This window comes from Neophocaena asiaeorientalis, unplaced genomic scaffold (genome assembly GCF_003031525.2).
Source record: "Neophocaena asiaeorientalis asiaeorientalis breed wild unplaced genomic scaffold, Neophocaena_asiaeorientalis_V1.1 scaffold18, whole genome shotgun sequence".
Taxonomy (NCBI): Eukaryota; Metazoa; Chordata; class Mammalia; order Artiodactyla; family Phocoenidae; genus Neophocaena; species Neophocaena asiaeorientalis.
This window is the reverse complement of record NW_020172444.1, coordinates 2,204,714-2,230,928: the sequence shown is the minus strand read 5'-3', so window position 1 is coordinate 2,230,928 and position 26,215 is coordinate 2,204,714.

The window sequence follows — 26,215 nt, the reverse complement described above, 5'->3', positions numbered from 1 at the left end:
CTGGCCAAAACACACACACACACTCTCTCTCTCTCCCTCTCTCTCTCTCTCTGTTTTTTTCTACTCCAGCTCAAACTTGATATCTAAACTCTTTCCTTAGCATGCCAGCTGGAACCACTCCTCCCTCCTATATTTTCCACAGTTCCTCGATTTTAACTTATGTAACATACTTCAACCAAATAGACTAATTTTATATATGTCTTTCCACTGAAAGACAAGCTTATTGAGGCAACATGACAGCTTACTCCTTTTGCAGATGTTCTATAAGTATTGGTTAAACTGACCTAAAATGCGTTATTTTCTCTTTGGAAGAGTTTACACCTATCAGCAATTTAGTTTGGTCTGCCAAAATTGCACTAAATGTTTCTATAATAGATGTATTCTACTCCTTAGCTCCCTACAAAATATTTCTGTTAAGAGATTTTCTTAACATACACACGCACACACACACACACACACACCATGCTATGCATGTAATACACAATTCAAAATCCATGTATGACTTTGGAATATTTATTCAGATACCTGTTACATATAAATTCTGATACAGATGTAACGAATGTTGAGTGACACCTCCTGAGAATTGGCTAGTGAAATCCAAAGGCAGAGACAATGTACTAAGAACCTTCTTTTCCAAAGGAAGTTGTAAACATTCTGGGCCATGGATCTCCTCTTGGATATCCTAAATGTTAGCAGAACCCGCCCGTCTAGACCTAACCATCTCCACTATTCCTTTCCTACCTCTTTTCTAGTCTCTACAAAGACAACTGGGGAGAGTTAGAGAGGGAGTAATAACAATCCTAACAATAAGAATCCAAAGCTTAGAGGATTTTATTTTTCTCCTCCTTAGTAATACTTCCTTAAGTGAGGGGGGACTCCCTGAGAACCACCTGATACTTGGCAAGAGCTGTGAGGCAAGTGTGTGGGGGGAACAAGAGAGATTTGGTATTCCTGGTCTTGGGAAGCAGTGGAGCTGTTTGCACTCATATCAACTGCCATGATGTTGTGGATTGAATGATTGTGTCTCCCCAAAATTCATGTGTTGAAGCCCTAACCCCCAGTGTGATGGTCTGAGGAGTGGAGCCTTGGGTGATAATTGGGTTTAAATGAGATCATAAGGATAGGGCCTCATGATGGGATTACTGTACTTAAAGAAGAGGAAAAGACCAGAGCTGTCTCTATATACCTGTCATTTGAGGACACAGAAAGAAGGTGGATGTCTTCAAGCTAGGAATAGAGCCCTTGGCAGGGAAGTGAATTTATCTTGGACTTCCCAGCCTCAAGAACTGTTAGAAATAAATTCCTGCTGTTTAAGGCACCCAGTCAATAGTATTTTGTCATGTAGCCTAAACTAAGACACACGGCAAGGGCACATTTGTATCCAGGGCCATGTGGACTTAAGGAACTTAGCTAGGTTTGATTCAACTAACTATTAACCCTCCAAAGGGGCTTACCTGACCGGCAAGGAGACCCAAAAGGAAGAGACTGTGGTATATAGTCAAGGGTTGGAAGTGAAGTTGAGAATTGTGGTTTAAGAGATAAGACTTGCTGCACTTGTAAAGTATACCCATGTTTAGGCTAAAACTAGTTGAAGAAGAAAAAAAAGACAGGGAAACATGCACAGATAAACAGACTGGAGAGACAATGTGGCCCTAAAGAGAAGTAGAAAGAACGGTTGCCTTGGTTCCAGACATTGTATACCCTGCATTCTTTGAACAAAAATCAACCAGGCACCCAAGAGCATTTAAGATACCAACCACACAGAAGCTGTCAAAGAAGAGCCAGTGTTAGCCAAAGAAAGAGGGAGAAAACAAAAGAGGAATGCACCAGGGCAAATTAAATAAGGAACAAAGCCCTTTTCCTATTCAGGTCCCACTAAACAGAAGGGAGCTAGCAACCTGGAAGAAGTGGAAGAAGGAATACATCTAGCTACCACCCCAGTGGTTCTCAAACTTTTTGTTCTCAAGCCCCCTTTATACTCTTAAAAATTCCTAGGATTACAAGAGCCTTTTGTTTACATGAATTTTACCTATCACTAATTGCTATACTTAGATTTAAAATTGAGAAAAATTTAAAGTATTTATTAATTAGTCTTAAAATAACAATACTAAAGCCATTACTTATTAACATAAATAATATATTTTTATTAAAAATATAGTTCCAAATCAGAAGACAATTTAGTGAAAACAGTGGCATTGCTTTTTATTTTATAAATCTCATTAATGTATGGCTTAACAGAAGATAGCTGAATTCTCACATCTGCTTCTACATTCAATCAATCTTTTGCAATATATTGGTTTGGTTGAAGCATAGGAAGAAAATGGGGATTTATAAAGCTATGACTCATTGGAAAAGGGAGGAGTAAGTTAATATCCTTTTCAGATAATTGTGGAAATTTTTTTTTAGTATTATGCTAAAACTCAACAGGTGGCACTAGTTTCTTAGAGGTCTGTTGCACTGTGGAATCTGATACTAATCAATAAACTTTCTTGTACTTTAAAATCTATTGAGCTACCTTGCATTTTATGCATCTTTTATCTATGCATGATTTTGTTACATTGTGCATCAGTCATTCACTTTACAAAGTTCTTCCAAAGTTGACACACTTTATTATAATTGTGTTGGGGGTTCCTAAGCCCACCCTCAGGCTCAAGACATCAGAGGGAGTAGCACAGGGATGTACTTAATTGTATTAGCAAAAATGTGTAACAACACATGCAAAGTATTGCCAACCTAAAAAGCTCACCTGAGCCTTGGTGTCCATAGATTGTGTTGGGGGTCAGTTAATGAGGACATACTGCTTTCATGAGTGACTGTGGCTAATCAGTCTTCAGCTCCAGCTCCCTAGAGCTGATAGAGCATGGTCCAGAAATTTAGGCATATAAAACACTCCTATCAGGCAAAACATTACAAGGTTCAGATGTTATCTACCATGAGTTAGTCAAGGGCCATTTCTTTCTTTGGAATGTGCAGAATTTTAACAACCCAAGCTTGCTGAGTTAACTCTTCACTGCACAATAATATAACCAAATATAGCTTTAGTTACTATCACCAGCAATCTCATTACAAAATTCTTCAAGTATTAAGAAGTTGTTAAGCTCTTAATTATAGATACAAGTTTTCCACAATTTCAATTTTTCCCTTGAAAGCTCAAATTTTATCATTGCCAACAAATACTGTTTTCCTTGAAATAACAGGCTCAGTTCCTTCACTTTTGAGAAAATATCTGTCAAATACCCAAGTCTAAATAATCAACTTTTGTCCATCAATTATTCTTCCAGAGGAAAAGAAATGTTATTTCATGAAAAAAGTAGCTAGTTCAGCCTGCAAACCAAACAATTCCACACTTTATCTTTACATAGCATCATACTTTGGTCTACTTTAGAAGAATTTTAGACATATTTCCCACTTCATCACATAAAATTTTAATAAGGTATGTATTCTAGGTTTGAGATTTAGTAAAATTAATTAGTTTTACTGCCTTATATTCTTAAGTGAAACTGGCTTTTTTTTTCCTGTAACTTTGTGGCAGTGAAGAGTACAATAATTATTAGTATAGTTTGGTGCCGCTGCCTTTACTCATGCTAAGGAACCAACAGTTTTACCCATCACTGATTTTGCATAATAAGTGCAATGTTAGCATAGTACAAAAAAACTACAACATTACTAAGAAAATGGTTTTGATCTCACTGACCTAGAATTATCTCAGGGACCCCAAGGGTTCTATGGATCACATACTGAGAACTATTGTTTTAGATTTGTCATTTTTTTCATCTCTGTTAAAATCTGTTATATCTATAGTCTTATCTACTCCTAGAGTTGAAGGTGTGCTTTCAACAGAATTTTGTTTATACCCATAGAGGAATGATGTTTACTTTTGATTCCACTGGAGGAAGTTTAGGTGTTTCAAAGTATTGAACTGATTGACATGAAAAGTCCTTGAAAGTCAAAACCAAAGAATAAGAAACAATGAAAAAAAGAATTCTCTTTTGGGCCAAAAAAAAATTTATGCACATATTACACATGGTGATGTAAGAGCCTAGGGAAAAATGTATATATACTTTATGCACTATAACAAAAATGAAAAAATGCTACCATTTCCAGCATTATCAGATGTGATATATTCTGAAATTAATTTATAATGTTAACTAGTGTAGCTGTTAAGCCACATATAAGAATTCCAAAACTATGATCAAAAGTCTGATTTTCTCTCCTCTTGTTCCATACTTATAAAGCTTTCATTTCTAATACTTTTCTTGCTTTGCTCGCCCTCGTTCTTTTTAATGAGACGTAATTTGGACAAGAGCCATTATTCTATCACACAGTAACTCCCTTTTCCCCAGAAATAGGATTCTGTAATATTGATTGCGTAATGCTACTGTTTTTGTGTGCTGTAGAAACTTGACTAATCCACTCACTCCTACTGTGTCCATACTTTCAGTAAATCCAAAGTAAATTACAAAGGGTCATTAATCAAAAGCTAATGAACAGATTTATCTCTTTAGATTTTCTTCCATTATTCTTTTACTTTTAGCTTTTGTAATTGAAATCTAGAAGATTTTGCTCCAAAAATGAGGTTTAGTTACATTATTTAAATTCCCATTTTGAAATAGCCTATGTTTATAATAAGGACTTCTGATTATGAAGGGCTAAAATGTTTGTAGAGACTACTCTTCTACTTGAGCATGATCTTCATTAATAGGAAAGAATGTTGTCTGTTTTCATTATCATCTCCTGTAAATAGTATATCTCACAATTAATCCACTATGTAAATGGTAAGCAGTTACATACAAAATTGTCACCATATCTTGTCTTCTTTGAAGAAGATTGATACAAATGACACAAGAAAGTTTCTTTGTTAGCTTAGACATGTCCCACACTTAAAGTATTAAGGAAATCTTACATTCTTCTCATCTTACAGGCTGTGGAATTGAAAGCTATGTTACTTGTGATAGATATCAGGCCTAGAATGATTTAGCCCAAAGAACTTTCAAATCAGTAGCATAAAATAAAATAAGTACAAAATAGAGTATCGGTTATAAGAGGACCATAAAGAGTTTAAAAGTCATAAAATACAGATGTGGGTCATGAAGAAACATACTTCAATGAGTTGGGCCTTAAAGCAGGAAAAAAATTGTGGCAGGTTGACATGTGTTTAAAAGGCAAAGCAAATTAGAAGGATGACCTAACATCAGATGTGAAAACAAAAATATACTTTCAGAGAAGAATAAATAGTAAAATTTGTATAGAGTATGGAATGAAGAGAGAGGGAGAGAGAAAAGAAAAAGGGGAGGAACCCAAGACAACACCTTGCCTAAATAACTAGAAAATGTTAATACCTTTTTCAGAAAACAAAACAGATAAACACAAAAACAAAAAAAAGGTGTGTGTGTGGGGGGGGCAAACAAACAATCCAAAACAAAGAATTCAGACTGAAAGTTCTCATGGTCAGGAAGAAAATGAGTTCAGATTTGGATACATATTACTATTAATGTTTCTCAACAGTATGCCTATCTATGTTAATAAACACTGTCTTCAGAGTCAAATCGTTGATCATGTGAACTGAATATTAAAAGATAATTTTACTGCTAACTGAATGAGCACAGACTTTGGAATTAAAGACAAGCTGAGTCCTGAGTCTGATTCTCTTTCCATTATACTCAACTCCTCACCTTTCTCCCTATCCCTCTGTTTGCAACATTTCATTGCTTATGAACTGCAGACCCAATGTCTGCAGGGGGCCATCATTCTGCAGTGCAGGAGACTCTTACGTGCCTTGGGATGGGTTAGATTGGATGTAAATGGAGTATCTGAAATTCCATACTGTGTTTATTCACTTGAGTTTGTGCACTCAAGTTCAAGTTGCTTAGATGAGAAGCAGCATAAGCCAATGACAAGTAAACCAGCAAAGACCCCTGGTTGGTTCCAAGAGTGAATTCCAATAATGCAGTCACATGTGGGGAGAAGGGATGACAGTCAATGACAACTCCATACAATGTGCCTATGAATCTTAGACAGACAAATGGACCATGCAGTAGCGGGGCACTGCACCCACTTCAGGAATATTTCTCAGCCTGGGAGAAGTAGAATAGGTACATTTCAAATACTGTATGTGTTACTGAAATAGGAGATGGGGTAAGAGGAAAATGCCCTTTGTGACCTCTGGTGAGAAGTGTGAAGGGAACTGATTGAGTTTTGTGCAGGCTGCCTGCTCAAGTTATATGGTTGATTCCTATTGGAATGCGTTTTCTTAGACACTGACATCTTTGATAAAGGAGTTTTAAATTTCTCTTTGTTAATAATGTCCCTTGACTTTTTTTCTGAACTAATTGTGTCATATTTATTGTAGATTGTTTCCAACATATTTTATTTTCATTAAACCTTTAAGAAGTACTTTACCTGATGCTACCATCCCCTAGAGCTAAAAACAATATTACCAACATTATTAGAACAAGTTCTGGGTTTGCTTTTAGAACTGGGTCCTAGAAAATAAAATATCATTTAATTTTTACATTTTATGTAATTGATTATTAAGCGAACAAAGTTTATCTAGAGTTGAACAACTGGTTTTCTGAAAAACTGATTAACAAGAGAGAGAAATACATACAGTTGTGACATTTAAATAGAGTTTGTTTGGTTATGATAGCAAGCCAAACTTTAAAACCCTAAACATGTGTAATTAAAATTATTTTTGCAGAGCTGTATTTGAACAGTACCAGCAGTTATCTGTAATTATGCAGCTCCAATCACAAAATAATATAGGTTTCAATGTCACTAAGCACAATAAGGATAATCATTCTTCCATTATTCTGATGGGCATGTAATTAACAACTTAAAATAAGCTTTCATAGGGATATAACAGCCACAGTTTCGATAAAGACTTACAGTGTAAGCAGCTAGATTAACTGTATTGTAGTTAAAACTGACCTTTTCATTGTAGTTTTAAATCTCATACTAGTACTTTTTCAACCAAGGCCTATTTTTGCCTTTTCAAGCACTGGCAAAAATTCTTATTACTACAATATACATAGTATGCCTATGGACCTCATAGTTTGCTTTAGAAAACTTATCTTGATACACAGGATGACACCTACTTTCCTGCACTTAAAAAACTTATCTTGTTTAATATGTTAAAAGATAAACTAAGGTACATTAAAATGTTTTAAGGTTTATTTGAGCAAATATCAACTCTAATCAGCAGCACCAAACTGGAAGTGGTTAGGATAGCTCCACCTACAGGAGCTAAGGGAAGGTTCTTAGAACACTTGGAAGCAAAGCAAGGAAATTATTTGATTGGCTGCAGCTTAGGCAGTTGCATTGTTTTGGAAAGTCTACTTGGCTATTTGTGACTGGCTGTTCTTCTTAACCCAGAGTCTGGTTTAGGATTCAGTTTGCTTATATAGACTACCAAAGCACTAGAGCCACCTCAGTCTAATGGCCTCCTTGTTTAATTACTTTAACAATTAATATGAACTTTTTACAAATACAAAATAATATGACAAATTTATGAAAAACTTGGTCTTAAAATATTCATAATTTTAGCACTTAGATATATTAATAAATTGATCTTGTTCCCTCTATAGGCATATATTTAAAATATTCATAGTTATAGGGATCATAGGTTTAATGAACTTCTCAGTTATTCATATACATTTTCCAGTGCTGCTACATTGTCTGTATATATAAGTAAAGTTTGAATACTATTTTTCCAAATAGAAATACTATAATTTATTTAACTATTCCCTTAGTTTTTGAACATGCACGTTGTAAAGAGGCAAATATAGCTATAAGTAAATTATCTTAATCATTGAAGTTCATTTCATGCAGTTTGTTCTTTCTGAGTTTTTTGAAATGTTCTGAACAAATACTGCATACCTAATTTTGTATTTTGCTTTCTTTTTTTTTTTTTTTTTTTTTTTTTGTGGTACGTGGGCCTCTCACTGTTGTGGCCTCTCCCGTTGCGGAGCACAGGCTCCAGACGTGCAAGCTCAGCAGCCATGGCTCACGGGCCGAGCTTCTCCACCGCATGTGGGATCCTCCCAGACTGGGGCACGAACCCGTGTCCCCTGCATCAGCAGGCAGACTCTCAACCACTGCGCCACCAGGGAAGCTCAGAAATATAAATTTTAAATAAGAACTAGTGCCTTGGCTGAAAACTGCTTGTTCACAAGTAACAAAAACATCTTAAATTTCCTTAAGGAAAACCAGCCAACCATAAATGGGTGAAGATAGTGATTTAAGGGGAAGGATAAGGAACAAATGGGTATCTTTTGGGCTTAGGGTCAGTGAATGTAGTCAGACATCAGGGGGATTGGAAGCAAAAATGAAAACACTGTCATGAACCAAGGCAAAAACTCTCTCTACTTTTTTTTCTCTTGAATCACATGGTGTCTCCAATCTGTTCGTCTATGCATGCCTGCCTGACTTTTCTGCTTCATCTCTATTCGCCCCAAACCTGGCTACTCCTGCCCAATCCTTAGGTTCAATACCTATGGTCAAATAACCCATCCTCCCTGTTCCCTGATTTCAAGCTTACTGGAAAAACAGGCCTCTGAAAAGGTTCCCATTTAATCAGGTATCTATTCCTCTAATCATACGTGGTTGGGGTCAGAATCACAGAGCACATATGTGGGTGCAGCTCTCAGGGCAGGGATAGTTGTCAGAGCAGAAGGTAGGGGTGCCGCAGGCACCACAGAGGCAGTCTATTATGAGCACTGAGGAGGTGATTAAAAATGTGATTAGGGGCTTCCCTGGTGGCGCCGTGGTTGAGTCAAAAAAAAAAAAAAAAAAAAAAAATGTGATTAAAAGTTGCTTCAATAACCATGATTTACACTGTTTCTAGGACAGCACCAACAAATAATATTTAATATATTAATTGAATTAAATTAAATATTTTAAGAATGATTTTCTTTAGACTGTGAATTTGTCCAGGTTGTTAAACATAATTCTATTCATGTGTACACAGATTATTAGTAATATATCTACCATGTAAAGCATACATACTTGTGCTTGTTCATTATTATTACATCTCAGTTTATTATGCACATGTTTGTTGTATTTTTACACAAAAGCTAATTTCTATCATCATTTGTAAACTACTGGGGAAAGAGCAGCATTTTACTGATTTAGCATATTAATATCCCATTAATTGGTTCTCTTTAGTTTTTTGTTTCAAGCCAGATTTAAATGAAATTTTAATAATATTATATATGTCCTAATCCTCATCTTTTCTTCAACAGCCTGTTTCTTCCCCTAAAAAGTCTGCTTGCCCCCTTACCATTCAATGTAATTTTAATATATGTTAACGAAGGAAAATAATTGAAGATTTAACTCTATTCTAATTTATCAATCTTTGCTACTTGTGTATTTTTTATAAGTTAAAGTTAATTTGAAAAAGAGTCACATGAATGCTTAATAAGTTATTTCTAAGATATCTTTTGTAAAAACAATTTATTCTGAACCTACATTGTGTCATCTTGCTACACAGAAAATATTTTTTAGGTAAAGAAATCAAGACAATATATTTTTTCTTTACTGTTGATTAGCCAAATGTATTAATTTTTATTTTAAGTATTAAATTTAGCATCTGCTATTTACAGATTTTTCTTTCTTCTGTTTTCACTTTTACCAATGAGTGATTAGGTAAAAGTTTTCTCTCTTCTCTTTCTTCATGGAGAGACAGACTAAAGATTGCATTTCCAAATGGGTTTCTGAAAATCTGTTCATTGTTTGGTCAATGAATACCACAGAAATTGCCTGAGATTTATCCTAAGATGCATTATATCAAAGCCATGCAAATCTTAGAAATTATATCACCACTTCATTACTAATTATTTCTATTATTATACAAATTAATTATGAGTTTGAATATGCTACCTTAATACTGGAAATGCTTTTGACACATAACTTAGTTCTAAATAATGGCTAATATCTATGCTGAATATATCTAGTGTTTAATGTGGAACTGTTAAAAGAAGGAGTTGGCAAACTACTGCCTGCAGGCCAAATCTGACCCACCATCTGTTTTTGTAGATAAAGTTTTACTGGAACACAGCCACATATATTCACCTATGTATTGTCTCAGGCTGCTTGTACAATACAATGACAGAATTGAGTACTTAACAGAGACCATAGGACCCACAAGCCTAATATATATTGTTTAGCTCTTTATAGACAAAGTTTGCTAAACTCTCATTTAAAGCATGACTCTTAGCCAGTTGCCAATGTCACACACAATTCACAAAATAATTATGCTAATATAGAGACAGAGAAATTCTTGTTGAGAAATAGATGAGATCCAATGATCACAAAATTTATGTCTCATACTTTTAAAATTTCAATTTTAAACTATCTAGATAGTTTAGGATTTTAATAACATCATGGTGGTCAAAAGGAACATGGCCCTTTCATGATGGCATTGACACTCATGAAGAGGATGATTTTATTATAGCAGAAACTCGAGTCAACTTGGATTTTGGTATTTCTGGAGAAGCCCTGTTATAAACATCTATCAAGTTGAATATGTGCTGCAGAGGAAAACAAGACTTCCTCTAGAGACAAATTATCAGTAAAATCTTGTGAATTACAGTAAGATTCACAAAAGGAATCTGAACAAAAGATCCTTATAAAAAATTTTTTTCCTAAAACTTTAAAGATGAGCCACAGTATCTTGCAACATGTTAACAGAAACCTTCAAAGCTAGTTTCATATAGGAGTTGTTTAGTCAATGAGTCAATTAATATTGAGGTCACAGTCAGTCATTGGTGTTTATGTAGTAAATAAAGGAATCACAGACCTCTTGTCATATAAGCCATTGAAGGTACCCAGGAAATGAACTGATGAATTAAATCTCATTCTAGACTTATATTTAAAGCATATGTAGGAGGGCAGAGTCAAGATGGCGGTGTGGGAAGACACTGAGTTAGCGGTCTTCCCACAACTAGGGCACTTGCTGGCTGCTGGTGGGGGACCCTTACACCCAAGGAGATGGGAAGAACCCCCAAGTGAACTGGTAGGACATGGGGGGACAGAGTGGGGAGAAGAAGTGGAGGCCAGACAGGATTGGCGCCCCTGAGGCTGGGGAGATCAGAAAAGGTAGGCAGGAGGGTTCCTCTGGGAGAAGCGGGAGAGGAGCAGAGGATGATTACCTGGCCCACTCAGCCTGGGAAGCCCGCTGAGCCCCTAGGCTGGTCCCCTGCCCTCCAAGTTCCCCCTCTCCCTGTGGCTGCTTGGTCATGGGGGCATAGGAAGAATGCGCAGGGGAGAACAGGAGAGGCAGGTGGGAGGGGCTCTCTGGTCCTGGAGGAGCAGGAGAGGAGAGGAGAGCATTTGCCCCACCCAATTGAGCCCTGGAAGCCTGCTGGGCTGGGCCCCCTGCCCTCTGAGACAAGGGGTGGGGAGCATGCCTGGGCCCTTTCTGTTCTTTGAGCCTAAGCCCCACCCTCCCACAGCCCCCAGGACCTTTTCCAGCCCTCTGGGTTCTGAGCATTGGCCCTGCCCACTGCCCAAACCTCACCCTTGCTTAGGTCCCCCCCTCCACAGCCAAGGTCTTTTCCCTGTATGTTTTTTTTTCTGTTTTTTTTTTTTCTCTTTTCCCTCCTCCTCTTTTTTACTCTTGTGATACTGTTGTACCTTCTGGTTGTTGATTCATCTATATTTTTATTTTTATATTCTTTCTAACATAGCTGTTAGTTTCCTAGTCTTATTTTATTTTTTACTTTATTATTGTTCTCTCTCTTTCTTTATTTGCCACCACACATGGCTTGTGGGATCTTGGTTCACAAGCCAGGGGTCGGGCTGAAGCTCCTGCAGTGGGAGCTCCGTGTCAAACCACTGGACTAACAGAGAACCTCAGACACCAGGGAATATTCATCGGACTGAGGTTCACGGAGGTCCTCATCTCACCATCAAGATCCAGCTGTACCCAACAGCCTACAAACTCCAGTGTTGGAAACCTCAGGCCAAACAACTAGTAAGACAGGAACACAATCTCACTTACAAAAAAAAAAAAAAAATGAGACAGCAAAAAAATATGTCACAGATGAAGGAGCAAGGTAAAAACCTACAAGACCAAATAAATGAAGGGGAAATAAGCAATAGACCTGAAAAAGAATTCAGAGAAATGATAGTAAAGATGATCCAGAACCTCAGAAGCAGAATGGAGGCACGGATGGAGAAAATACAAGACATGTTTAACAAAGATCTAGAAGAACTAAAGAACAAACAGAGATGAACAACACAGTAACTTAAATGAGAAATACACGAGAAGGAATCAATAACAGAATAACTTAAGCAGAAGAACAAATAAGTGAGCTGGAAAACAAAATGGTGGAAATAACTGCTGAGGAGCAGAAAAAAGAAAAAAGAATGAAAAGAATTGAACACAATCTCAGAGACCTCTGGGACAACACTAAACTTACCAACATTCGAATTATAGGGGACCGAGAAGAAGAAGAGAAAAAGAAAGGATCTGAGAAAATATCTGAAGAGATTACAGTCTAAAACTTCCCTAACATGGGAAATAAAACAGTCACCCAAGTCCAGGAAGCACAGAGAGTCCCATACAGGATAAACCCTAGGAAAAACACACCAAGACACATATTAATCAAACTAATAAAAATTAAATTCAAAGAAAAAAATATTAAAAGCAGCAAGGGAAAAACAAAAAATAACATAAAGATTTCCGATAAGGTTATCAGGTGATTTTTCAGCAGAACTCTGCAGGCCAGAAGGAAGTGGCAGGATATACTTGAAGTGATGAAAGAGAAAAACCTACAACCAAGATTACTCTATACAGCAAGGATCTCATTCAGATTCAATGGAGAAATCAAAAGCTTTTCTGACAAGAAAACGCTAAGAGAATTCAGCACCACCAAACCAGCTTTACAACAAATGCTAAAGGAACTTCTCTAGGCAGGAACCATAAGAGAAGAAAAAGACCCACCAAAACAAACCCAAAACAATTCAGAAAATGGTAATAGGAACATACATATCAATAATAACCTTGAATGTGAATGGATTAAATGCCCCAACCAGAAAACAGAGACTGGTGAATAGATATAAAAACAAGACCCATATATATGCTGTCTACAAGAGGCCCATTTCAGACTTAGGGACACATAGAGACTGAAAGTGAAGGGATGGAAAAAGATATTCCATGTAAATGGAAATAAAAAGAAAGCTGGAGTAGCAATACTTGTATCAGATAAAATAGATTTTAAAATAAAGACTATTACAAGAGACAAAGAAGGACACTACATAACGACCAAAGGATCAATCCAACAAGAAGATATAACAATTATAAATGTTTATGCACCTAACATAGGAGCACCTCAATACATAAGGCAAATGCTAAAAACCATGAAAGGAGAAATCAACAGTAACACAATAATAGTAGGGGACTTTAACACACCACTTACACCAGTGGGCAGATCATCCATACAGAAAATAAATAAGGAAACACAAGCTTTAAATGTCACAATAGGCCAGATAGATTTAACTGATATTTACAGAACACTTCACCTAAAAATGGCAGAATACACTTTCTTCTCAAATGCACACAGAACATCCTCCAGGATAGATCACATCTTGGGTCACAAATCAAGCCTCAGAAAACTTAAGATAATTGAAATCGTATCAAGCATCTTTTCTGACCACAACGCTATGAGATTGGAAATCAATTACAGGAAAAAAATGGTAAAACTCACAAATACATGGAGGCTAACCAGTGTGCTACTAAATAACTAAGAGATCACTGAAGAAATAAAAAAATACATAGAAAAAATGACAACGAAAACACGACGACCCAAAACCTATGGGATGCAACAAAAGCAGTTCTAAGAGGGAAGTTTATAGCAATTCAGTCTCACCTCAAGAAATAAGAAAAATCTCAATAAACAACCTAACCCTACACTTAAAACAACTAGAGAAAGAAGACCAAAGAAAACCCAAAGGCAGTAGAAGGAAAGAAATCATAAATATCAGAGGAGAAATAAATGAAATAGAAACAAAGAAAACAATAGCAAAGATCAATAAAACTAAAAGCTGGTTCTTTGAGAAGGTAAAAAAATTGATAAACCCTTAGCCAGACTCATCAAGAAAAAAAGGGAGAAGACGCAAATCAATAAAATTAGAAATGAAGAAGGAGAAATCACAACTGACACTGCAGAAATAGAAACGATTATAAGAGACTACTACAACCAACTATATGCCAATAAAATGTACAACCACGAAGAAATGAACAAATTCTTGGAAAGGTACCTTTTTCCAAGACTGAACCAGGAAGAATTACAAAATATAAACAGACCTTTCATAGGTAATGAAATTGAAACCATAATTTAAAATCTTCCAACAAACAAAAGTCCAGGACCACATGGCCTCACAGGCAAATTCTATCAAACATTTAGAGAAGAGCTAAACATTTAGAGAAGAGCTAACACCCATCCTTCTCAAACTCTTCCAAAAAATTGCAGTGGGAGAAATACTCCCAAATTCATTCTATGAAGTCACCATCACCCTGATACTGAAACCAGAACAAAATATCACAAAAAAAGAAAATTATAGACCAATATCACTGATGACCATAGATGCAAAAATCCTGAAAAAAATACTAGCAAATAGAATCCAACAACACATTATAAGGATCATACACCATAATCAAGTGGGATTTATTCCAGGGATGCAAGGGCTCATCAACATATGCAAATCAAGCAATGTGATAACCACATTAACAAATTAAGGAATAAAAAACATATGATCCTCTCAATAGATGCAGAAAAACTTTTGACAAAATTCAACACCCAGTTACGATAAAAACTCTCCAGAAAATGGGCATACAGGGAACCTACCTCAACATAATAAAGGCTATATATGACAAACCCACAGCAAGCAACATACTAAATGGTGAAAAACTGAAAGCATTTCCACTAAGATCAGGAACAAGACAAGGATGTCCACTTTCACCACTCTTACTCAACATAGTTTTGGAAGTCCTAGCCATGGCAATCAGAGAAGAAAAACAAATAAAAGGAATAAAAATTGGAAAACAATAAGTAAAACTGTCACTGTTTGTGGACAACATGATACTATACATGGAAAATTCTAAAGATGCCACCAGAAAACTACTTGAACTACTCAATGAATTTGGTAAGGTTTCAGGATACAAAATTCATGCACAGAAATCTCTGGCATTCCTATACACCAACAATGAAAAATCAGAAAGAGAAATTAAGGAAACAATCCCATTTACCATCACAACAAAAAAAATAAAATACCTAGAAATAAACCTGACCAAGGAGGCGAAAGACTTGTACTCAGAAAACTATAAAACACTGATGAAAGAAATCAAAGATGACATAAACAGATGGAGAAAAATACCATGTTCTTGAATTGGAAGAATCAATATTGTGAAAATGACTACACTACCCAAACAATCTACAGATTCGATGTAATCCCTATCAAATTACCAACGGCATTTTATAGAATTAGAACAAAAAATGTTTACAATTCATATGGAAACATAAAAGACCCCAAATAGCCAAAGCAATCTTGAGAAAGAAAAACAGAGTTGGAGAAATCAGGCTCCCCAACTTCAAAGTTTACCACAAAGCTACAGTAATGAAGACAGTATGGTACTGGCACAAAAACAGAAATATAGAACAATGGTACAGGATAGAATACCCAGAGATAATTCCACGCACATACGGTCACCTTATTTTTGATAAAGGAGGCAAGAATATACAATGGAGAAAAGACAGCCTCTTCAATAAGTGGTGCTGGGAAAACTGGACAGCTACATGTAAAAGAATGAAATCAGAACACTATCTAACACCATACACAAAAATAAATTCTAAATGGATTAAAGACCTAAATGTAAAACTAGACACTATAAAACTCTTAGAGGAAAACATAGGAAAAACACTCTTTGACATAAACCACAGCAAGATCTTTTTTGACCCCCCTCCTAGAGTAATGGAAATAAAAACAAAAATAAACAAATGGGACTTAATTAAGCTTAAAAGCTTTTGCACAGCAAAGGAAACCATAAACAAGATAAAAAGACAACCCTCAGAATGGGAGAAAATATTTGCAAATGAAGCAACAGACAAAGGATTAATCTCTAAAATGTACAAACAGCTCATGGAGCTCAATAGCAAAAAACCAAGAAATCCCATTAAAAAATGGGCAGAAGACCTAAATAGACATTCCACCAAAGAAGACATACAGATGGCCAAGAAGCACATGAAAAGATGCTCAATATCACTAATTATTAGAGAAATGCAAATCAAAACTACAATGAGGTATCACCTAATGTCAGTCAGAATGGCTATTATCAAAAAATCTAGAAACAATAAGTGCTAGAAAGGGTGTGGTGAAAAGCAAACCTTCCTGCACTGTTGGTGGGAATGTAAATTGATACAACAACTATGGAAAACAGTATGGAGGTTACTTAAAAAACTAAAAATAGAACTACTATATGACCCAGCAATCCCACTACTGGCCATATACCCTGAGAAAACCATAATTCAAAAAGAGACATGTACCACAATGTTCATTGCAACACTATTTACAATAGCCATGGCATGGAACCAACCTAAATGTCCAACAGATGAATGGATAAAGAAGATGTGGCACATATATACAATGGAATATTACTCAGCCATTAAAAGAAATGAAATTGAGTTATTTGTAGTGAGGTGGATGGACCCAGAGTCTGTCATACAGAGTGAAGTAAGTCAGAAAGAGAAAAAACAAATACTGTATTCTAACACATATATATGGAATCTAAAAAAATGGTACCGATGAACCTATTTGCAGGACAGGAATAAAGAGGTAGATACAGAGAATCGACTTGAGGACATGGGATGGGAGGAGGAAGCTGGGGCAAAGTGAGAGTAGCATCGACATATATACACTACGGAACGTAAAATAGTTAGCTAGTGGGAAGAACTAGCATAGCACAGGGAGATCAGCTTCGTGCTTCAAGATGACCTAGAGGGGTGGGATAGGGTGGATGGGAGGGAGGCTCAAGAGGGAGGGGATATGGAGACATATGTATGCATATTGCTGATTCTCTTTGGTGTACAACAGAAACAAACACATTATTGTGAAGCAATTATACTCCAATACAGATCTGTTAAAAAAATAATAAAGCATATGTACGTTGATCACAGTGATGGTGTAGCTCCTACTCTATGAAATCTCTTCTGAAGAGAGAGATGTCTCAAAAATTATATGTTGTGCCATCCGGAGCTTTGGGCAAATTCCTTAACTACCAAATTAAAGGTTCTTCTTTGTATTGCAATGATTTGTAAACTACATGAGAAAACACATTCTGCATATTCCCACTTCAGTGCTTTTTATAAAATAAATTGGTAGGCTGCCAACTTAATTTTTTTTTTCATCAGAAGTGAAGTAGATTTCTCAGGTGTTTGGTTACCTACTCCTATTTTTGTAATGTGTTATAACAAATCCGTTTTTTCTAATACAAGACAGCAATATTGTTGATACATTTAAAAAGACAAGGTTTATCCACTGCCTGGCTTACAACAGATGTATTCTAAATTTGTGGGCCCATCTATGCAAGGAACTGGTAATAGCCAAAGGCACCTTATCTGCTTTTATATGGAAAACTTTAATTTGGATGAAGTGTATTAAATTTTCTGATTGATTTTATTTCTGAAAACATCTTTTGTTGGGAGAATATGCTTCTCTAGTATACTAGAGATGCTGCTATGACAATAAATGTATGCTGGATTTATTTGTTTTTAATGTATATTTTATGACTAATAGTGATTTGATGAGAGATTCTCCCTTAATAGATGAAAGATGAAACAATAGGCAAGTCAAAACAGAGTTGGAGAAAATGAAATTTTGGAATTTATCTTATGCTTATCTCTCACAGTTTCAACAAGCAGTATAAATAGTACTAGAGATCCTTGTGCATTAAAATATACATATTTATATCAGATAAGGTATCAGTTATGGTTGCACATAAATAAAAAGATCCAGAAACAACTTAGATTTGAGTTATAGCTTTCTGAGGGCTACTTTAAAAAAATAATTAGCCTCATCAATAAAATCTACAGTAGAAATTTACCAAGCAAGTAGATATTTTAAAAGTATAATGTTTATTTGTATAATATAAATGAGAATAAAATATTTCCCTCTTCCATTTTGTAGTTATGTTATAAATGAACTACACAAAGTCTTATGCCAGTAATTCTTAAGAATTTGAAGAATTGTAATTTGCCATATCATTAAGAACCATTATTTTAGAAATTAAACAATCTAAAATTGGAATTGAATCTCATAAAACCTTCTCTACATGGCAGAGGTATGATGTATCTGCAAAGGAGATATTTTGCCTAACATATGTTGATGGATATTATTTTGTATGTATTTATTTTTGTGGTTTTTGACTCTCAGCATATTACTATTTATTCTGCCATTTATCACAATCAACAAAGCATTCAAGTGATCACCACCTTCTAATAAGTGGTTGGATTGTTAGAAATCACAGAATGAATCAGCTATTTTACTGAAACGCAAAATACAATAGAAAACAAAATTGCTAGATTTTTTAAAACGAAAAGTATGAATATTTCATAATGGTAGTGATCTAGAAGATATTACTCAGAAAATGCTAAGGTGTGTCACATGAGTAAACATCAGCAATGCTATTGAGTTGATATATATCTACTTCAATTTGCTGTGCAACTTGTCAAGTTGTTGAGAGTACTAGAGATTAGAGCATTACAGGAAACAGTAATATCAGGCAATACACTGAAATTTTCATGTTAGCCATTTGTGTAAAACTCTTCCTCCACCAAAGCATTCACCATCACTGCTATGAAGCTATGAAATTGATTGACTGGATTTACACCTCCTCTTTCTTCCCTTCCCACCTTTTTGGTGACAGTGCTAGTGGACTGTCAAATGGCTAGAAACGAACAGTCAAATCCTGGCAGCAAGAATATGCAGAAGTGAGGGGCACAGAGTTAAGCCTATTAAGTAATCTGTTTTTTGTTGTTTTTTTTAAAGTAATTGAGAGGTGAATGTAATGAGCTTTTGCTTACTTTGGGACATCCTCAATTTTTATCATCTGGATAGTATACCTCATATATCTGGCACACAAAATAATATCAGCATAACAGAAGCAATTCTGTTGACACTTTAACTGTCTAAATATAACCCATTAATCTTAGCATTTACCTGAAGATAATGTGTTTAAGGAGAAAGTCATTGATTTGTATCAGAAATCTTCATTAAAGAACTGTCAACACACTCTTAGTTGTGGTGTCAAAAGTAGAATTTCTTTAAGCACTAACTACATTCTTTGGCAGAGCTTGGTAGGCAGGTGCCAAGTCTACATTTGATTCCTATAACCAGAAAATTAACATGGAAAAATACTGCTTCCTACTGTCTTGATCAAATATCACTGATATTTGACAAAACATAGTCTTATCTAACAGGAAAATTAACGGACATTAAGTGACATGTTAGAAATTAAAGTTTACTTTTACATAAAAAGAATTTCAACAACAGTGTGTACTGATAAAGAGTATTTAGAACAATTCTCCAAATAGTCATCAGTGAAGGTGTATGGAACTAATTTGACCAGAACAAGTAGGTTCACTAACACACGTTGATGAACTTGCACATGGAGTATTGGGTTTGGGGTTGCTGAAGGCTGAGTGTCATAGGGACACTGAAGTATTTGATATAGAAGAATTGAATAATGTTTAGTCTATAGAATTTAAGAATAATATCAGTTTAATAATTGATTAACATTTATTATTATTCATATTATTAAATCAGTAATTAAATAATAATTAGAATTCTATCTGGGCGTGGGGTTGACTCAAATGAACGTGAGTCATAATTTTTTCTGGGCACCTGCTTTCCCAGAATTGTTCAGGAACCTCAAATGGCTTTGAACTATTTAGGTCTTACTGTTTCCATATCTGGTATTTCTTTTGGGGGTTACTTCTTGTCTTGACCTTTCCACTCTCCACTTAACTGATACATTACTGCTTATCCCCATTCTGATATCTTAATCGTTGGAGATCTAACTCATTTAGTTCTTCCTGTCTGGTCCCAATAACTGTCACTTACGTTATCTTGCCCAGTGTTATCTTCTTCATGGTTGATTCTATCATTCTACTAGGCAGTCCTGCCCCTCTGCCTGGTATGAATATTTATAATTCATGGCTCTATGGTTATTTATCACTTCAGCCAACTATATGTAGCTTATTGTTTTCTATCTTCAGTTCAAAGTTGAGTTGTCAATAGCCATTGCTTCTTAAAAGTCCATATAGTAAGTATCTTCCTGTCTTGTTCTGTTTGTCTTCTTGTTCATGTCAATTTGCTGCACGGTGGACAAAGTTCTCTGAGTTTGGTACCATATGGGAAAATAAACATTAGAGATGCCACAAGGTTCTCAGTGACTTCAAGATAAGTTTGGTGGGATTTTAGAGCAATTGGCTTTGAATTTGCTTTAAATCAAATTATTCTTTTAAAATATATTTCAATAATATAAAAGAGACCTTTTCTGGCATTATGATCCAGCATTGCTATAGGGAGAATTACAGGATTTGTAACAGAATATACAAACATCTGTTCTTTCTCAGAACCTGCTCTGGAGATTCTTGAGAGTAACAGTGACTTCAATCAACATTATTATCAGAAATATACTCTCCAAGTTCTCTTAAATAAACCAGGCAGAATCAGAATACTCTACATATCATGAATGTAATTTCAAAACAGCAAGATCAGGAATAGCAGACCTTAAGATCTACCACTAACTATTATCTGGGGTAGAGGGAGATTACTGATTAGACATTCTTCACTACATGCCCACCCGTTAACTAAAACCCTGTATTTTTTTTTTTAACCAACACTAGTCCATAGCTGGAAGTTAAATATTGTAACTGAGGCAGTGAGACTGTAACTAGAGACTCTCAGCTCCTCTACCCTACTTCAGCATTAACTTAGCTTGCTGCTGAGGGACCAAGTTGTTGATGCATATCAAGACTGAAGATTAGTTGTTCTATAGGATATACCCTTGTGCCTTATTCTCCAGGAATAGCTAACCAAAGATTTATGGCTCAGATAATATTCCAACCTCAAGCAAGACTTGACAGCTACTTGGAAACACGTGATTGAGACAACCATCCCTGAAAATAGAAAGATTACCTACTTCCCAGGACGTAGCTCCTTCCTCTTTTTGCTATATAATCTCTGAGCAAAACCTGGGGAGTTGGGACTTGGTTCTTAGGGACATGAGGCCACCTTCTCCCCAGGATTGCCAGTTTCCTCAATAAAGCTATCTTTCCTTTACCCAACATGTGTGGTAACAATGTTAATGTATTACACCTCACTGAGTATAAAGAATATCCACATGATATTTCGAAGTCTATTTAAAAAGTGTACACTCTGAACCTCTATTAAGCAACATTGTAGCCAAATATTAAGAAAGCAGTCTGTAGATTGGACATTTTCCTTCTGTTCAGATTCACGTTTTCAAAGGTTAACAGCTAACAGCTTAGTTAAATTTACCATCCCAAGAAAGTCCTTACTAAGTCTGATTACTTGGAACTCAGAATACTTACTTACAAGAACACAAATCTCTGTAGAACAGAAATTGAATATCGAGAGTTTCTTTCCAAAATGAGACTTTCAGAAAAATTTATGACTAAAAATGGAGGATATATGTGGAAATCATTAAGCACTTTGAACTCAGTACTATGAAATTTTCAAGATTTGTTCTTGTAAACACCTAGCACAATCTATTTTTATATATGAATTTAAGAGTAAATAGCTAACTTATTTCTTATACTCTTAAAGTTAAGATTCATAATCATCAAGTTCAATTTCTCTCTTGGTTCAAAAATGTCTTCTACCTCTTCGAAAGAGGGGCACTTGACCTCTTCTTTGCCACCACCAGATTTTTCTACTTCGGGATATTTCTGATTTAAAATTCTTCCTCACATTGCTCCGAAACCGACCCTCTCTACTCCTGCTCATCGGAGTAATACAGCACTGGTGTTTCCTCTCTTCTATATGACAACAATTTAAGGGAAGTCTCCAATTGTTCATAAAGTCATTTCACATATCCTATAAATTATAAAGCCTTTCCGTCTTCATCACATACTAGTTGATCAGTGTGCTTCTTTACATGTTCTGTCATATTTTAGTCTAAAGTAATTTTAGGATGAACAAAACCAACATCAGTTTTTCCTTTGAACTATTACCCAGGCAAGCCTTCATTACTTATCATTTGGTAAGTGTTTATATGAATGTGAACATTTATATCTGTTAAGTTTCATTGTCATCACCTACCTTACCCATGCTCCCTGCTGAGCTGACTCTGGATCAGGTGATCCCAAACTCTGATCACAACTGATTGGACTGAGTGTGGTTCCACACCTGCCTATTCAAGAGCAGTCATTTTATTGACTATCCAGGAACATATCTCTTTGGCGACCTATATCAGAAAGATGAGAAGAGCTGATTAGGTCATTCATCTCAAGAATTAAAACAAAAACAGTATATCTGAGTGTGATATGTATATCAGTAGTAGCATACAAAATTACTTTATGTGGCATATGCATGAATTAAACAAAGGATGTTGAACATGTTTGATTGTCTATAATGAGTAAAAAATAACACATCAAAATCACTATTTTATGGACAGTGATTGTTTAGAGCAGGTTAAGAAAAATGATCAATTTGAAGTTGGTTAAAAGAAAAAAATACTAAGTAAATAAAAGAGCCCTAATGAAAACTAATGACCAGAACATATTTTGAGAACAATTCCTCTGATATCAGTTTTTGTTACAAAATACATCTAGCCTTCCTAAGAATGTACACATTCAAGTTTTATAACCACGTATTCCATAGATCCTTTTAGTCACCGATAAATTCGGGAATGAGATTCATAGATAGAAAGAAAGGAAACTACCAATTATTGGTGCCTATTTTCTATCAAATAAAATCCCACTTCTTACAGATCAGCTAAGGCAAAACCTCCCCAATCTACCAGGACAGATTTCCTAATTCTGTGTCTGTGCTCCCACAGCTGTTTTCATTTCTGCTTTCTGGAGTTTTAGAATCATGTCTATTTTGTTGACTTTCCAGTATATGAGTATATGTACATAGTATCTGAGGTACAGTGCTATTATTTTTTAATCAAACAAAAGACTGTAGTTGAAACTCTTGTTACCACTACACCAAGTTATTTTTTCATACAAAGGTGACAAGTAAAAGTAAAGATAGAAATATCAAAAGACCTGGAAAGGTGGCCTTTCTATGATGAGGAAATAGGGAACAAAGTAAAGAGATAAGGCTTAGGACAAGGCAGACATGGATTTGAGGTCCTGCTCTTCTACTTAGCAGCTAAATGAATTGAAGCAAATCATTTGTCATTCCTGAGACTGAACTTCCTTGTCTATAAAATGGGAACCTACATGTAAAGTGCCAGGGACAAAGTAAATCCATCCAATAACTACCATCAATAAGACTGCATGATTTTTAATTCAGAAAAAAACTGATGCAAGTGTTACCAAACTCAGGTTTGGCTGCTTGCTGCTCGAAAGCCAGTACTCAAGAGACAAGTGTTGGTTAAAAAAGGAAAGGTTGCTTTATTCAGGAGTTTGGCAACCTGGGGAAAAGGTGGACTCATGTTCAAAAACAAATTCTGAAGATTCTGATCAACCATAAAGTTTTTAAAGGGAGAGTCATTTGGGGGGTGAGTCAGAGTCTTCGTTTTCTTCCACTATGTGCAGACTTTCTTTTGATTGGTTGGTGGTGAGGTAACAGGGCAGTGTTCCAGGAACCTTGTGCTCAGCCTGAAGTTACCATCTGCCACCTGGGTGGAGGCCTTAGTTCCTACAGAAGAACTTAAAGGTATCACTTATATCCCTTGAGAAGGAACCAGGACTCTGTCCCACATCTGCACTATTGTTTCTTGACTGCTACTCCTTTGTTTCTGCATTCCCTCCCTTCCCTGATAAGCAACTATTTGAATCTGCCCTTTGGAACTCTGGGAAGGTCAGGGAGGCTGAATGAAGTGAATGAAGCCTATTTTCTACAAACAAGAAACAGGGGACATGGAAGGAATTTGTACTTGGGAGGTCCCCACACGGTCCTGCTCCATTTCACAAGGTCTTGAGAATAAACTTTCATGTGACTCATAAAAACTTTTTACCAGCATTCCTTCTTAAGTAAACAATCAAACAGACAAAAACACTGTATCAGTAAAATTCACTTTATGCTAAAGCTTATGAATGATCCAAAAGTTATAAATAATTAAAGAGAACACGCTTGAATTCTCTATTTTATAGTTTTCTTTTGGATTCTTATTAGTTTATTGATATTGGGGTTCTTACTTCTATTTTTACATAGAAAAAATATGTATCTTTTAAATCTTAAACTCTTTTTTAAAACAGTCGATACCCTGGTAAAAATTTATTCCAATTAAAATGAGATTCATTAATTAAAAATATTTTAATTCTAGGGCTTCCCTGGTGGTGCAGTGGTTGAGAGTTCGCCTGCTGATGCAGGGGACATGGGTTCGTGCCCCGGTCCGGGAAGATCCCACATGCCGTGGAGCGGCTGGGCCCGTGAGCCGTGGCCACTGAGCCTGCACGTCTGGAGCCTGTGCTCTGCAACAGGAGAGGCCGCAACAGTGAGAGGCCCGCGTACCGCAAAAAAAAAAAAATTTAATTCTAATTGATAGAGATTCATAGTTACAAAGTCTTTATATGAGACTAAAAGGTACAAGATACCTAAGGTAATCTTTTCAAGTATAATATAAAATTGGACTAGTTTTACATCTCTCCAATTAAATCTGAATCTCCTCAGAGCATTTACTCGGCGATATCTGAGTAGAAGTTAGTTGGCTTTTTATTTAAAAATTTTTCACCACTAGTATTTACATATATGCAATTTCAGAAATTTAAAGTCAATGAAATGATTTATACTCAAATGCATTTGGAGAGGGAAAATACACAGTCATGGAATTTTATTCTGTGTTTCTTACAGGCTGATGCACAAGAAAGATTTGATAAAAGAATGACAGAGAGTAAAATATGATATTTTAAAAAATATACAGTCAAAACTGGAATTTTTTAGTCTTCCTTCTAATTAGATATTGTCACTATGGTAGACAAGTTAAGTTCAGAGTGTGTCTTCTCCAGAGTAGAAGTGTGAAATGAATGTGCAATTTCAGAGGAGTGTAATATAATTAGAAAATCCTTGATGAATTGTTGACATCAGGAAAGACATTAAAAACTCAGTCATGGATCTTTTAAAAAATCAAATTCCATTAAATGGAAACCCTGAGAAGATCAGTGAACTCAGTCACAAAGGTAAAATAAGAAGATTGAAGTGGTCAGTACTTTGCAGCCCCATGTGCTCAGCTCTCTACGATTTGTTTTTGAAACAGTGACCCTGGTGGCAGGAATTGAAAGCAAGTTACTCCATATATTGTTCCCTACTATGTGTCATTTAACAAGTAATGGTAGCTCCACAACCAGAAACCATGCTTGAAGATGGATGAACTCAGGCAATGCAAGTAGCTTCCATTGTTACTGAATACAAAAAAAATCCAACCACTTTTCTCCATGGCACTTATCACATCTAACATACTATATACTTTACATATTTAATTTATTAATAAAATATCTTTCCTCACCAAAGTTAAAGTTCCTTAATGACACAAATACCTAGAAGAGAACCTAGGACAAAGTGCGTGCTCAATGTTTACTGAAGAAATAAATAAAGGAGAGAATGAATGAATGAAAGTAATGATTTATCTTTGAATCATACCTCTTAACACAGGAAAGGCAGAGTACTAATTTTAATTAAAGTTGCCAGGATTAATCAGACATGGACTCTTTCTTCAAAATGCTTATGATCTAGTAGAAGAAATTAATCATCTTTATAAGTAACTTTAACATATTATAGAGAATGCTGAGCACTTAAATGTCAATGAGGTCAATAAGACAGAAAAAATAGACTGCATTCGGCTACCAAAATGAGAGAAGCTTCATGGAAGAGATGACATTTGAAGCTGTTTTAAAATATAGAGAAGAGAGAGTTCCCAAAATAGCAGAGTACAAAGACCTTGAGCTCACCTCCTCCCATGGGCACACAAAAACTACAACTATTTGCAGAAAAACTATTGATGAAAAAAACTGGAACCTACTGAAAC